At 42.3% G+C, this 13,795-nt stretch overlaps 1 pseudogene; it reads right to left on the bottom strand.

Moving 5' to 3' along the window:
• Positions 1-547: 547 nt before the first annotated feature.
• Positions 548-5,176, bottom strand: LOC136489083 (UPF0481 protein At3g47200-like; annotated as a pseudogene).
• Between the last annotated feature and the right edge of the window lie 8,619 nt (positions 5,177-13,795).

The raw sequence follows: 13,795 nt of genomic DNA, 5'->3' as shown, positions 1-13,795 counted from the left end.
TCTGCATCGGACGCCATCTCAGAATGGACAAATAGCAGAAAACAGACCACCCATTAATTAGTTAAAAACAACTAGCTAGAGTAAGGGCTATGCTAGGTATGTATACACTTATTAGCTGGAGATCCAAACATGCACGGGTTAATAGTTATCTGATTAATTTTTAGCTCGCTAAATATTTTTTAACTCTAACTAATAATTAGTTTTAGGCTTTTTATTAGCCAATCAACACAGTTCCTATAGGTATATTTGTGACCACCACCAGTGCTAACATGGAATTAACACCATCGAATCTTTCTTCTCCCTCAAATCATTCCAACACACACAATACCTTTTCACCAAATAAATATGATTATTGTAACATGAGTAGAAACAGTTTAGAGGTCCGCACATATACAGAATAGAGAGTCACATAATTAAACAGAGCTCAAACTTCCCGTAACATATATAATTTATGTCCAAGTTGTACAAACAAGAACAAACCGAGGGAACAATAGTGGTCCACACATATACAAAGCCAAGGACAGGTTAACCACGTCCTGAGTTCTTGTTAGCCCTTTCGTCTGGTGTAGAACGGGACAGCCGTGTAGACGGTCTGCAGGAGGGCGGCGACGAGTAAGATGAAGGCAGCCACCATGGAGGTGAACACCCAAGGGTTGCTTAGATAAGTGTTCATGAAGCTGGCTCGCCACCTGTTCCGTCGCTTCTTGCAGTGGCTGTTTACCTTCCAATTCACATAGCCTAGCTTGCTGCCTCTCCGTGGTACCTGTGCTAACGTTGTGAGGGTGTTGAACATCTTAACCACATTCTTGTCGCTGCCTATCATGTTTGCAAAGAGCCCTTGTTGGGATCTTAGAAGTGCCACATCTCTTTCTGACTCGATGATTTGATCGACAAAGGATATGTACGACGCCACGTAGAAATTGGAATCAGGGTGCAGCCGCTCAAATGCCATCAGCTTGAGGAGATATATCTCCGTGTCGTCATGCTGCGTGAAGAGCGGCATGCTCAGCACACCCTTTTTGAAGTCAACATCATGGATGCTGTCAGTGCGGCTCTTCTTCAACTGGATCCCTGCCTCGCTCAGCTCAACCACACATGGCGTGCGAGGCTCAAATTCATGAGGATCGGATTCTTCCCATTGCGGCGGGGTGCCACAGTAGCTTTTGTGGAAAATGTCTAGGAAGTGGAGCCCTAGCTCGTCAATGCCTTCCTCAAAGCATGGGGCTACTCCCAAAAGAAGTTGCACCATATTGTTGATCTCAGCAGCTTTCTGTGCTCACCATTAAAACAAAAACAGTAGTTAGAGCCTAGACATTGGAGCAATGTGTCAAAGCAGAAGGATATATTTGAAAAGGTGATTTATTTTTGTTCAGTACGTTTCTTTTCCCTTAAAAATATATATTTAGAGTTCTCATAAACTTAAATCCCCCTCATATATGGGTATATGCTAACAGAAATTCCTCTTTAAATATTTCACTCCTCTAACAGTTACCTTATCTTAAATAACATATAGGGTGAATAACATGACATGCCAAATTTAAGGAGGGGGATTATTTACGATATCACCAAATATAGGATGTTGAATAGGGGAATTGTTGGAGGGTGAATTTTGTTTCGTAAACCTTAGTTTTGGTTCTAAGAGGGACTGATAGGTGAACTCTTAGAGATTCTCTAACAACATGAGAACTCCTTATTTACATCAAATTTCCGAAGCGTCACAATACTCATAAATAATTATATATATGAACTTTTGTTTGAAAAAATGGGGGCAATACACTATGGTACTCCGATTACATAGTAAGAGCATCTCCAAGGGTCTTTCGTATACTAAATCTCTAAATTCTCATTTGGGGAGCCATTTGAATAAAAATTGCATTATATATCTTTTCACTTTCCAGCAACTTCTCTATATTGTGTACACTTTGGAGAGCCATGCCTGTTCTCCATCTTTGGCTAGTGATAGTCACGGAATAGAGAGTGGAAACATTTGGAAACCTAATTTGCTTCGCAGAGATGTCAGAATGGTACCACATGGTCCTGATGGTAAAAATTGTACATGTAATCTTTGGAAAGGAGATGAAGGATGGGAAGAAGAGAATGAGATAGAAGTACACCTCCTGTCCCTAGCGTACCTTTCAAGAAGCAGTACACCTTCTTTAAGTTTTTTTCTTATTGGTCATACTTGGAGGTCCCCCATTGCCAGTGCTATTTTTGTGTTGATCCTCGAGTTTGGGGACCTAGATGACACTATTATACTAGTTATAGGATCCAAATATCAAAATTTAACAGTTGGGGAACGAAGTGACACCAAAGTACAAGTTTATGGACTCAAATAATGAAAAAAAAATGGGAGTTGAGGACCTAGATCACACTGACGTACAAGTTTACAAACCGCTAGTGAATTTTACTCTAATGGTTTTACTTGAACAGGCAGTGGCCGATGAGGCACTAGTGCTGACCCCACTGTCAAGCCAGTAATGATGACTCTGCTATCACAGCTAAAGATGGTGAAATTCCGAGAAACATGGGCTCCACAGCAGCGCACATGTTTTTTCATCCTATACGGGAATCAACTCCTTGTGTGTAGACTATTATGATGGCCAGGCTTAGAGGAATAGATGAGGTAGCCACGAGTGAGGTATATTGTCCGGGCGGCATGAATCACTATCATCCGATCCCACTAGACTACACAAGGTGAAGGTGAGCACCGTGTGAAGCTATAGTTCTACCACTGGAAGATAGACCACCAAACTCCCAAGGGCATGCATTTGGTTGGAGGATGCATGAACATATGTTCATCCTATGACATAAGAGGGATGCATGCTACCTGAGTGGACCCATTCTTGAAGAGAAGGATCATCAATGAACACTGCCTCATGACCAACATTTGCTTGAGATGCAAAACTCGCCAGATCCTTAACCTCACCGAGCAGAAGATGAGCCTTTCACCACAAATAGCTGCTGGGATAATGAGGAAAGCCCTACACGACAAGCAGTAACAACAATAACATGCACAAAAATTCACACACCAGAAGGGGTCGCCAAGGAAATAGAACATCAAAAGGTGTCCGTGTGATTATAAGATCCTCTGGGAAGGTTGTTGAAGCCTTAGGAGTGTCAAAGTAGCTGGCAATGGGCATGCACAACAAGGAAAAACCCCACATACTGAGAAAGTCATCACCAGCAAACGGTAGCCCACCGCCCAAGGCACCAAGAGGAAGTATCCAACTATGGAGGCCATCAAAGATGAGCCGAATTACCTAAAGCACTATAAAAGAGCCAAGATTTTCCTACCCAACTAGGCACTCAAATTATGTCCATGGGGAATGAAGATGTTCCATGATTGATAATTTCGTGCACTTTTGATCGATATAAATGTGATTATTGCAAAATTCCCAAAACAAAAACACATTTGGCCCCGTGGGATCACTTGCCTTCGACTCTAACGACATCCAGACAATTTTTTTGGCTCGCTACATGGAAATCACAATCAGATTTGTGCGTGGTGCAAGTGCCTCTCCATTTGACAGAATTTTAATCTTTAGAAGTGTGTGTATATGGTTATATATTGACCTGAGACGTTATTTGCAGAATGCATACGAGGTTGAAAAGACACCTTTGGGGTACTTAGACCCTCAAGAAGTGCATAGATAACCTTTAATTACCCCCACAAAGTAGAAACTGGATGGCAAATGCAAGAGCAACCATGGAGGGGAAAGAAAAAATCTGTAGTACAGCAATACACTCGGAGATGCTAAAGGTTGTGGTGTAGGTTGCACTAACTTGGAAGAACATGGAACACAAAAGTCTCATAATTTGCCCCTACAACTTTGAGTATGTTCGATTCTATCATGTACCCTACCATGGTTTCTAAAAACGTATTTGGTTTGATACACTACCGTGGTTTGTGGAAACGTATTCTATCGTGTGCTTCAATTCATACAACAACCACTGGATATGCATTGTTGTTGATGTCAAGGTAGGTGTAGCATGTCACGGATCCACTAGATATGGATAAAGAGACCTACAAAGACTTTCTATGCATTCTCCAGACACATATGTACCATCCTCATTATATTAGCTAAGATATGCACATGTAATTGTTATGCTGAGTTTTGAATACTAACTTTGTTAATACATTATTGGCATAAATGCATTATGTTGATCAACTTAAGGGGAAATTTAATCCAAAAAGGCCGAGTGAGTTATATATCAAAACAAAATGGCTTGTATGTCTCACTATATTTTAGTACTTCGACATTATTGATGCATTACATTTCTACCAACAAAGTACTTGGTATTTTAATACACAAAACATGGTGTATCGACGGAGTGCCACGTGCAATGCTTTAGAAGTGTACATCGTGGATATTATGTATGCGAGCACATAAGGTCACCGAGAGGTACTTGAGACCCCCTGTGAATGTAAGTAACTAGGACATCTCTCTATACATTTGTCTCAAGCTATAAGTGGGCCATGTATCTTTGAACTCGCTTTATAGAGAGGTTGACTCAAGCTAATATAAGTGGGTTCTAGATACATGGGAAGAAAAGTACGTACCGGGAATTCGCCACTCTGAACAGCTAAAAGCCTTTGCAGAACGATACAAGGTAGTTGGTTTTCCATAGCGATCATGTCTCTCTTCGTGGTTGCCCACAATTTTATATAGCTTCTAACACTGAAAATGGGGTCGTTGGTCGCATAATCAACAGCAAAATTTCCGTCTATTACGATTCCTGCTGTCCTTGCCCACTCCAACAAGAAGCAGCCGTCCATAACCATCATCTCCACGAAGCGACCCTTGTTTGCTCCACGCCATTTGTCATCATCCAGGTCATTGTAGGCGGCCTGTAGCTCATCTGCAACTTCATCGATGGCTGCTACAAAGTCCTGTAGAGGCTTCCCAGAACGGTTAACCATGTGCAGCACCGCCCGGCGCTTGTGGTCCTCCATGGGCAGGAGATGGGGCTCGCCATGGTGTAAGGGGCCCAGTGACACGAACCGCGGACTGTAAGCCTCGCTACTGGTCGTGTCCTTGATAAACTGCGGCACTCAATAGATAGAGTGCCGATTCCACCGCGCCATCTCCACCGAGGTGTTGGCGTCTTCACGCATCTTCTCCATCTCCACCACCCAGCTAGAACTTGATGCGTTGATATCATACTTGTGCTCCATATTATTAGGTAATTTTCACCTCACGTTTTCTGTGTTTTCCCAGTTCATGGAGTGGCACTCACCACCTATACATGAGGTTTGCTCTCTCTATATATCGAATGGAAAGAGGTTTGATGGTATGCGGTTCAGTGAAATGTGCTGCGGACGTCATTTCGACGGTGGCTTTGGCTTACTTTGGTCGGGGGTCAAGAACAAAAGGACAAGCCGACAACCAGCGCATATATACCTCCCCTTCCCCTGGATGGTGGTGTCCGCTTTGATCAGATGCGCACGTACAGTACAGTACAGCGGTAGTAGTAAAATAAATGTGCAAAATACGCAGGTGATGAGGCTTTGCGTATACAGAGACACTACGGGAGGCCGCGGCTTTGCCGAGTGTTTTTACACTCGGTAAAGAGCCCTTTGCACTCGGCAAAGGCTTTGCCGAGTGTAGCACTCGGCAAAGTCTGCTCGGCAAAAATTTTCTCGACAAAGGGTCTTTGTCGAGTGCTTTTTTATCCAGGCACTCGGCAAAATAAAAAAAAATTCTGCCGAGTGCTTGGGGCGGCACTTGGCAAAATATTTTTGGCCGTTGCATCGCCGGCCGTTAACGGTTATTTTGCCAAGTGCCCGACCCAGCACTCGGCAAATTTTTTTTTATTTTTTTTAAAAATTACTTTGCCGAGTGCCCCAGCCCAGGCACTCGGCAAAGTTTTTTTTATTTTTTTTAAAAAAGTACTTTGCCGAGTGCCCCTGCCCAGGCACTCGGCAAAGTTTTTTTTATTTTTTTTTTAAATTACTTTGCCGAGTGCCCCTTCCCAGGCACTCGGCAAAGTTTTTTTTTATTTTTTTTAAATAATTTCTTTGCCGAGTGCACCTGTTTAGGCACTCGGCAAAGAATTTCTGAATTTTTTTAAAAAAAATACTTTGCCGAGTGCCGCAGCAAGGCACTCGGCAAAGAATTTTTTTTTTTTTGAAAAATCTTTGCCGAGTGCCTTGCCCATGGCACTAGGCAAAGACACCGAGAATTGCAATTTTTTTTACATTCCATTATAACAGACAATATATATATATATATATATATATATACACACACACACATCAATCATCACATCTATATCACCAACATGCATTATATATCACAAGCACACGCATATTTAATAAATCCATCGAAAATCCATCACAAATGCACCAAAGTTCAACATCACAAGTTTATTATTACAAGTTCAACATCACAAAGTTCAACATCCCTACTGCGGCGACGGAGACTGCAAGTGTGGCCCCCGGGAACTTGGTTTAACATCACAAGTTTATTATTACAAGTTCAACATCACAAAGTTCAACATCACAAAGTTCAATAAATCTTAAGCTACATTCTAAAGGCCATGCAAAACAATGCAGAACAAGTTACAATGCTCATGCAACTAGCATATAGGAAATAGATAGAAGTTTAGTAATTACTACTTCCTACAAGCTCTTACACAATAATACACAGTAGCTGCTACACATCCATTTATGATTTATCTCCATATCCTACAGCCAAAACAAGAAAATATCGACTCATGAGAAATCTTGTTAAATATGGCATTTAGATACAAATTTGCAGCAAAGTCACTGTATGTGGCATTCAGATCCAAATTTGCATCAAAGTCACTCTTCTATATGGCATTCAGTACAAATATGAGGTTGCCATTACAAATTTGAGATTGATGAATATTACCTAATGTAGCTGAAAAGTGTCTTGCGCTGCAGAAGCAGTTTGATCCTTTTCACTTCCAAGAAAAGGATTCCCTTATATCTATATATGGTGAGAGGAAACATTAAAGTAGCATATGCTAGCTCTCTTTACAAGCAAAAAACATCTACTAGATCGCAGGTACATGAACAAGTGATAATGGCATGATTGCATCAAAGTAGAGACCAGGTGACTAGGAATTCATGAAAAATGTGTTCTCTACTAAAATCACCCCCAGTTAGAAATAACACAGCTGAACAATCACAAAACAAGGAGTTATCTCAGCAGCTAACTGGACTTCACATATAAATCTGCACCAGACCTCATTTCTATGAAGCACCTTGGCATACATAACAACAGTAAGAACTAGACAAGTCTATGTGGATATTCAATTTGATATTGCTGCGTGGAAAGCATCTTTACTGGGAGGAAAACATCAATTTTTAAGTAGTAGAACTCCGAAAAAAATATGGATTGGGCATCAAGCAAAATTAGGACTCACATTATGCAACTGCTCACTCATGTATCCATCAGAGCCGATTTGTCTCGACAATTGAAGGCGTTGTCCACTGTTTTCCACAGCACCTGAAACATAGTTAAGACAAAAAAAAAAGTTCAGATCCCAAATATATTAGTTACATACTTGCTAATCACAATCCAATCCCACATGAGGTGCATACATAAGGCAGCTTGTTAAATGTTCCTGTAGGACAAAAGTAAACTGGCTAGATCTAAGTTATGGACAGCTATAAAATTTTAAATTTCATCAAGTCGCAGGCCTGCATAGATGATTGCTTGTGCAACGTCTCTGAATTAAAAGAGTGACCATGAGAGCAATACAGTATATTGGCAAAGTACTACAGACCATAGAGAGCACTATAGTCTGGGGTAAGGCGTTTGTGGAAGCAATCAACATAGAGGCAACGCAAAGTCATTTTCTTAGTGGGCTGCATTGTGGTCATCCTTGAAGTAAGAGAAGAAGTTAGTAGTCACAAAGAGAATGAAAAAGGCTTAGGACTTGGGCTAAAAATTATATTGAAATTCTACTTGTGCCAATGAATGCCTTAACGATCTTGAGTACTATAGTTTAGAGAAACAAAACAGTACCTTCATCAAAGATGGAGCAGAATGTACTACCAAGTCTGGATGAAAACCAGCCACATGAATCTGTGTAGCAATATTACCAAGTAGAAATCAAACTTATAGCATAAAGCTAGAGTGAATTAATGTGAAGCCAAAAAATGTAAGAACAATTAAAAACCATGATTCTCTGCCACCGGAGAAGAGCGCCGTCGTAAATCCTAAGCACGCCGACCGGAATTCTCTACTATTCAACTAATGGGCCATTGCCAGCATGGCCTACACGATGACCTAACGTACGAATGAAAAAGGAAGGGGCCGAGCAAAGGACACTAAGCGGAGTACACCTAACAGCTGCCATACATTGTTCACCTCTCTCATCCTCCAAAACTACAGACCTACCGAAAGGGAGAACACCAGTGGCCAGTGTCCAAGAAGATGAATCAGACGGACGGGGAGAAAAAAAGGTTAGCAACCATACATCCAGAAGAATGGTGTCCCCTATCTTGACTGAATACCTAACTATTAACAACTACTTAACTATTAACAACTACTACTACTAACCACTACTACTTACTAACTACTACTATTTACTAACTACTACTACTACTAACCCTACAACTAACACTACTAACTACTACTAACAACCACTACTACTTACTAACTACTACTATTTACTAACTACTACTACTACTAACCCTACAACTAACACTACTAACTACTACAACTAACACTACAACTAACACTACTAACTACTACTACTAACACTACAACTAACTACTACTAAGACTACTAACTACTACTACTACTAATACTACAAGGGTAGGGCTTACCTTGGCGGCAAGAACAGCAAGAGCGAGGGCCGGCGACGACGGCGGGGATGACCGCAGCAGCGCGAGGATCAACGGGCGGTCGGAACGGCGCGAGGATCGACGGGTGGTCGGGTCGGCACCTTCCTCTTCTTCCTCCTCCCCCTTCTCTTTCTTCCTCTTCTTCCTCCTCCCCCTTCTCTTTCTTCCTCTTCCTCCTCCTCCCCCTTCTCTTTCTTCCTCTTCCTCCTCCCCTTCTCTTTCTTCCTCTTGCTCCTCTCCTCCCTCTGCTGGCCGGCCGCAGGGCACGGCGGGGCCGGTGGGGGAGCTCGGGGCTGGGGGAGCTCTGGGCGGCTCGGGGCCGGCCGGGTCGCTGTCCCGGGGAGCTCGGAGCCTGGGGCGCCGGTGAGCTCGGGGCGGCGGTCGGGGACCCGGGGCCGCCGGGGCCGAGCGGGAGCGCCGGCCGGGCGCCGGGGCGAGCGTCGCCGGGACGGGGGCGGGGGCGCGGGACGGGGGCGCCGGGGCGGGCCTGGCAGGACCTCGACAGAGGGGGACGACGGCGGGGGCGGCGCGGGCGGGCGGGGACGGCGGCGGCGCAGCAGGGAAACACAGGGTCGGGTGGGAGAGGAGTGAGGAGGGGGTGGGGTTGGGCCGGCCCGTTCTGGGCCTTTAGGTTAAAAGATTTGCCGAGTGCCGGGACCAGCGGCAGTCGACAAAGGGTTTTTTTTTTTAAAAAAAATTCTTTGCCGAGTGCCCTGTGACCTGGCACTCGGCAGAGGCTTCTTTGCCGAGTGCCAAGGTTGGCACTCGGCAAATTAATCTTTTTTTTTTTGTTTTTTTTGCCCTTTTTTCTGGGGCCTTACTACAGTAATTAAAACTCCATTTCAAAATTTGGGTCAATTTTGAGTTTTTTTACTATATTTCCTTAATTATTTTTTTCGTTGAATTTTTCCGACTATTTCAAATTTGAACTGCATGTACATGAAATAATGGAATTTGGTCATTCAAAAAATGGTATTCATGATGTTTGGCGTATGTTGAGGCCGTATCCAGGAACTCGCATGAAATTACGAGCATCTTGTTGTCGTAACATGACGATGTACTTGCGGGAAAAGTGTATTTAAATTATATAAAATCCAAACGAAGTCCGAAAATCACTAAACTTGTCGAGGTGTCTTGTTATCGCATGTGGAGGCCGTGGTAAAAAATTGAGAAAGTTTGGAGCAAGTTGTGACGTCGGATGCCTAAAAACCAGACATCTCCACAAGTGATCACACGGATCTATATATCCAGCTAGACATGTTACGTCAACGAGATGCTCGAGATTCCATGTGAGTTCCTGCATATGGCCTAAACATACCCGAAATATCATGAGTATCAATTTTTGGATGACCAAAGTCCATTATTCCATGTACCTGCAGTTCAAATTTGAAATATCTCAAAAAATTCGACGCAACGAAATAAACTAATGAAATATAAAAAAATCAAAATTGCCCTAAATTTTAAAATAGAGTTTGAAATACTGTCACAAGGCCCCAGAAAAAAATTTGGGCCCAAAATAAATTTTTTTTTGCCGAGTGCCGGCCCAGGGGGCACTCGGCAAAATATGTTTTTAAAAAATTAAAAAAAAATTGTCGAGTGCCTGGGGCTGGCACTCGGCAAAATATGTTTTAAAAAAAAATTTGCCGAGTGCCTGGGGCTGGCACTCGGCAAAATAAGTTTTTTTTTAAAATTTACCGAGTGCCTGGGGCTTGCACTCGGCAAAATAAGTTTTAAAAAAAATTACTGAGTGCCTGGGGCTGGCACTCGGCAAAATAAGTTTTTAAAAATAAAAAAAATTTTGCCGAGTGCCTAGGGCTGGCACTCGGCAAAATAAGTTTTTAAAAATAAAAAAAAAATTGTCGAGTGCCAGCCGTTTGGTTTGTATCGTGGATTGAATACGTCCGTCACGAGTAGGTTCCTTGCAGCACTTGGATAGGCCATTAGCAAGACAAGGCTCTCCTGGACACATTCACTCTTGAAAAAATGTCGGACGAGCGCACGCTGGACCACCCCATGACGAATGAAGTCAATCCCGAAACCTAACAGCCTGTACACTGGAGATTTCTCTTGGTGTCACACTTTTTTTTCACTAGCGGTTGGGAAAGAGATGGCGCCAGTAGAGAGAAATGTGTGGGACAGCATAAAGGGCTGCCTGTGTAAAAGCCTTTACACTGACGGTTCGTGTAAGAAAACCGCCAGTGTTAACGGCCTATTTACACTGGCGGTTTGCATTAGCCAGCCGCCAGTGTAAAACCCATTTACACCGGCGGCTTGCTTACATAAACGGTCAGTGTAAATAAACATTTACACTGGCGGTTTTGTTATGTGAACCGTCTGTGATTGTCTTCTACAAACCGCAAGTAATACATCTGCTATAAATATCCCTTCTTCCTCTCCCGACTAGCACTGTTCAGCCGAGCCACCTTCCATTGGTGGCGAACTTGGAGGTCCAAAAATTGCAAAATACAAGGGGGAAGGTTTTGCTCTTCATTTCTTCGGAGGAGGTCGCTTAAGAAGGTTAGTTAACACCTCTCATAGCTCTTTTTGCATTAGTGCTTCTCACTTTGAGCTAAAACTAGATCTAGCTAGAGAGAGAGAGAGTTTCATGCTTGTGTTTTGAGAGAGGTTTTGCTCAACATTTCTTCGGATGAGGTGGCTTAAGAAGGTTAATTAATGCCTCTCATAGCTCTTTTTGCATTAGTGCTTCTCACTCTGAGCTAAAACTAGATCTAGCTAGAGAGAGAGAGAGTTTCTTGCTCGTGTTTTGAGAGAGAGAGAGGTTTCGCTCTTCATTTCTTCGGAGGAGGTTGCTTAAGAAGGTTAATTAATGCCTCTCATAGCTCTTTTTGCATTAGTGCTTCTCACTTTGAGCTAAAACTAGATCTAGCTAGAGAGAGAGAGTTTTATGCTTGTGTTTTGAGAGAGAGTGTGGTAGTAGATTTTTGTTTAGGATTTCAATACATGGTATCTTAAAAAATGGTAGTATTATAGAGAGAATTGGTATTATCACTTGCTTTAATGGTTGTTATAAATAATGTGGGAGTTAAAATATGTTATGAAATAAATATTAAATATTGTTAAAACTACATCTAACTAGATTTTTTGAACTAGTGTTTTGATAGAAATATTGTTTAAAAAGATTTTAAACAATCGAGTTTATTCACCAAACTAGATGTTTTGAAATTACAATAATTTTTAGTTTATTCAAATAACTACAATAATTTTAATTTTAATCAAATAATTTTAAATGTACCCATTTAATTACACATTACCATTATAATTTCTGTACAGCTGAAGATAGAAACATCGTTATGGATGTACAACTTATCAAGATTAGACCCGTCATACCATTTGGAGGTTCATAAGTTTATTGATGCCGCTAGGAGGTATGCATGAAGACAGAAGACGAAGTACATATGTTGTTCGTGCATCAAATGCAAAAATGTTGTTGTATTTGAGGCCGCAGAAGAAATCAGTCCTCATTTGGTTCGCCGAGGTTTTATGGAGGATTACTTGATTTGGGTGAAACATGGAGAAGGTAGTTCCGCGCCTTCTGCAAAAGCCATCTCAGTTTATGCAGATGGACTGAATATGGATGACGGGACACGACACCGTAGGCCCCACTGATCCTGTTATGGCGGATCTTAGTGATGATGATGACGTTGGCGTCCAAAATGCGTGTGAACACGTCGACGAAGTTCAAGTCGTTGATGAAAGTGAACAAGCAGAGTTTTTCGAGGCATTGTTGCACCGTTATTCCGATCCTTCTATGTTCCATATCAAAGGAATGGAGGCCTTGAAGAAGGCAGCTACAGAGCATTTGTATGAAGAGTCTAAGGGTTGTACCGATGAATTCACCACACTGAGAGCTGTCCTTCAGTTTTTGAGGCTAAAAATCTCGGTATGGCTGGTCTTATGTTAGCTTCAATGAGTTTTTGCGTGTTCTTGCAAAACTCCTTCCAAAAGGGAACAAAGTGCCTACTAACACATACTATGCAAAGAAGCTAATCAGTCCACTGACTATGGGTGTCAAAAAGATCAACGCGTGTAGAAATAATTGTATCCTATATCGAGGCGACGATTACAAAGACTTAGAGAGTTGTCTGAATTGTGGTACGAGTAGGTACAAGATGAATAAAGACTATCGGGAGGAAGAGAATGGAGCTTGCGTAAAGACACGGAAGAAGCGAAAGAAGACCCAAAAGAAGACCAAAGAGAGTTCAAAAACCAATAGCAATGAAGAAGTAGACTATTATGCGTAGAGAAGGATTCCTGCTTTGGTGATGTGGTACCTCCCCCTGGTTGACCGGTTGAGGTATTTGTTCGCAAACCCTAAGGATGCAGAACTTATGTGCTGGCATACTTCTGATGAGCGCAAACATGACGGAAAACTTTGACATCCATGCGATGCCAAGCAGTGGCAAAATTTCAATGACACATACAAGGAATTTGCTGACAAACCAAGCAACATAAGGTTTGCGTTGAGTACCGATGGAATGAATCCATTTGTCGAGAGGAGCAGCAAGCACAGCACATGTCCGGTGATCCTAACCATCTACAACCTTCCTCCATGGCTATGCCAGAAGTGAAAATATCTTTTGCTAACCATTCTTATTTCTGGACCTACATGACCCGGTGTCGATATGGATGTGTTCTTGGAGCCCTTAATGGAGGAAATGAAAAAACTATGGGAAAAGGGTGTGGCCATGTGGGATGAGTTTCGCAAGGAGACATTCACACTACAAGCAATGATTTTTGTTACCATAAATGATTACCCAGCTCTCTTTTCAATATCAGGGCAGTTCAAAGGAAAGGTTGGTTGTGTAGTATGCCTTGACGAAACCTCACACGTGTACCTTGCTGCATCTAACAGGCTAGTGTACATGAGGCACAGATGCTTGAAGAGGATGGACAAGTACTTTGACAACAGGGATGAAGCAAAATCTACTGCTCCATCAAGTAGAAGTGCAGGTA

This window comes from Miscanthus floridulus, chromosome 10 (genome assembly GCF_019320115.1).
Source record: "Miscanthus floridulus cultivar M001 chromosome 10, ASM1932011v1, whole genome shotgun sequence".
NCBI lineage: Eukaryota > Viridiplantae > Streptophyta > Magnoliopsida > Poales > Poaceae > Miscanthus > Miscanthus floridulus.
The sequence above is the reverse complement of the archived record's forward strand: the minus strand, read 5'-3'. Positions and strand labels throughout refer to the sequence as shown.